The sequence below is a fragment of the Passer domesticus genome, chromosome 9, assembly GCF_036417665.1.
Source record: "Passer domesticus isolate bPasDom1 chromosome 9, bPasDom1.hap1, whole genome shotgun sequence".
NCBI classification, from domain to species: domain Eukaryota; kingdom Metazoa; phylum Chordata; class Aves; order Passeriformes; family Passeridae; genus Passer; species Passer domesticus.
In genome coordinates, this window is record NC_087482.1 from 8,892,957 (window position 1) to 8,895,660 (window position 2,704).

At 59.8% G+C, this 2,704-nt stretch overlaps 1 long non-coding RNA gene across 1 annotated transcript; it reads right to left on the minus strand.

The window, feature by feature from the left end:
* Positions 1-350: 350 nt before the first annotated feature.
* LOC135307122 (uncharacterized) lies at positions 351-2,325 on the minus strand. The gene is made up of 3 exons (XR_010367852.1): positions 2,218-2,325; positions 1,430-1,595; positions 351-899 (listed from the first exon to the last, which is right to left on the minus strand). It is a non-coding gene; the product is annotated as an uncharacterized LOC135307122 (long non-coding RNA).
* Between the last annotated feature and the right edge of the window lie 379 nt (positions 2,326-2,704).

Here is a 2,704-nt window from a genome sequence, read left to right on the forward strand (position 1 = left end):
AACTCCTTCCCAGAGCCATTTCTGTTTCATGGCTAATCAAGGACCCATGAGGCAGAATGATATCAGCCCACTGTGAGATGTCTGCCCATGGGGGAGGAGCTAAGCATCCCCAGCTGGATATAATCTGGGTTTTGGGACACAACAAGCAGTCTTTCCACTGGATTCCCAGAGGAACCGCTGCCCCTACCCACTGCTTTTCCAGAGGATGAGAGCTACCAGATTGTTTCTACAGGATCACCACTTCCACAAGTCCATTTCATCTGGACTGCTACCACCACCCTAACTAGCAGGGTGTCAGCAGGCTGTATTCTGACCCTGTCAGTGGTTTTTCTTTTGTATTATTGCCTGTGTTTTGGGTTTTTTTCCCTTTTCCTAATAAACTGTATTTCTGACTTGGACCCTCTCACTGGTTTTGCTTTCAAACTAGGACACAAATCCATCTCTTTATTTGAACACAGAGGAATGGGCCATTGCCTACCCTGCAAGCGGGAGTTGGAGCGGGTAGGAGGGTGGGGGTGGGGTGGGGTGTCATCTTCAGTGTTGCCTAGAGGGCCAGGCCAGGGGGCTCAGGGGCAGAGGAAGGGATGTGTTGGTCTCAGGAGGTGCTGGAAGGTGCTGGGCTGGTCCTGGGGTCCCTAGAGGAACTCGGGTTGGTTGGGATGGGACAGACGGAGAGAAAAAAAAAAGATGAAGGCAGCTTGGGGAGGCCCATGAGGAGAGCAGGTGGCAGTGGGATCGACGGGGCAATAAGAGGCTTCTGTGTACACGGTTGTTCTGGGGTCCTCTTCACAGAAGACTTGAGAGGGCTGTCCAGGCCCTTACTGCTGCTGGAGGAGCAGCTCACACTGTCTGGGTGTGAGGTGCAGCCACCGTCTTCCAACTCCTGTCCCGAGGTGCTCCTGTGCAGAGAGGAGGTGGCTGAGGCCCCAGCTGCCAGTGGCACACAGGGACTCTCGTGCACAGCAGGGCCCAGAGCTGGCAAGGCTCCCCAGCACGGCTGGAGCTGCTGGCACAGCTGGGCCCAGCTGGACAGCTGCCCCTCAAGGCCCCGGCCAGCAGGGCACGGCTCTGGGCAGGGTCCCTGGCCAGGAGCGGGCCCCAGAGCGCCTCTGCCTTTCAAGGGCAACCTCGGCCCTGCTCTTTCTCCTCCCCACCTCCCTCTGCCTCTGCCCTGTGCCCCTGGGGCTGCTCTTGGCCAGGCAGCCTCAGTGGGAGCCAGCTCTGGCTGCAGCCCCAGCGGGGCCCCCAGGACAAGGCCCAGCAATTGAGAGGCCAATGGAAGCACTGGGCAGCAGCAGAACCCTCAGCAGAGTTCTTTGGACAACCATGGACTGGCCACAACCCCACTGCAGCCTCAATGGGAATGTTCCCCGACCACGTTAGACTTTCAAAAGAAGCTGTTTGAGGGGGAGAGCAACAAAACACTCACTGTTTTGTCTTCCAGGAATACCCGATTCCTAAGCAGCACAACATGAAGACAAGCTCCAAACAAAGGACGCCTTCCAGTAACCTTAGCCAGCAGCCTGTTCCCTGACAGAAACCCCTTCCGAGGCCATCCAGGGCATTGGGAACTGGACTTGTGGTACTGGCTGCATCTGTGGGAGCAATGGGGAGCGTGAGCCCGTGCTGTGCTGCACTGCTGAGCTGGCAGCACGGTGGATACGGGCAGGACGTCCTCTGTTTCCCCCAGAGCTGGGGCCTGCAGGCACCTTGCCGGCCCTTGGCACAGGCTGTGCCAGCCAACAAAGCCCAGCAGGCCGGGAGGAGAGCCCAGGGGCAGCGCAGCTGCTTGGGCAGTGGCTGCTGCCAGGGACACGGGCCAAAGCCATCCCTGAGCAGCCACTGCCACCCCTGGCCCTCCCTGCCCCGTGACAGCTCCCCCAGCCCCAGGAGACAGGCTCAGGCACTGTCAGGACCCAGCGCAGCCCCTGCCCAGTCGGGAGCCAGGGCTGGCTCTGGCCCTGGGCTGGCAGCAGGGCTCAGGGCTGCTCCTGTGCCTCGGGCCTCTGGGCACTCAGGGCCAGCTCCACAGCAGATGCAGCGCCAGGGACGTTGCTGCACCAGTCCCGTTTCCCCGGGGCTCTGAACCAGCTCCAGAGGCCTGGAAGCCGAGGCGCCTCCAGCTTTGGCTGCTGCCGGGCCGGGCAAGGGCAGGCCCTGGGGGAAGAGCTGCTGCCACACAGCCCCGGCCAGGGCTGAGCCCGGCACAGCAATTACCTGCTGTGCCTGTGCCCGTGTCTGGCATCGCCTTCCTTTCTGCTGCAGGGGCTGCCAATGAGCCACTGCTTCTCCCTGAGTGTTCCTCCTTCTGAACAGCCTTTTGGTCCATCACTTGAAAAAGGAAAAAAGGGACAACTGGCTTAAATGGAAATATTCTCCACTGGGGAGGTGGCACCTTCAGGAGGCAATGCTTGTCTAAGTCATAGGTAAAGATCAGGAAAAAGCCCAGGTAATTGGGGCTGGGCCAGTGCACTCCCTTGTGCAAACAGCTGCACCGCCTGATCTTCTCAGAGACTGGGAAATGGCAGGGGATCTCAGGCCCACAGTAGAGTTGGGGCAATCTATCAGCTAATGCCAAATTCCATACTGCAGAGGCTGGGCAGAAGCTGCAGCCAGGCCAGGCTGGGAAACAGCCCTGCAGGGTGTGAAAGCAGCAGCGGGGCAGCGAGGCTGCCATGGATCCCTTCCCGCTGTGCCGGGCATG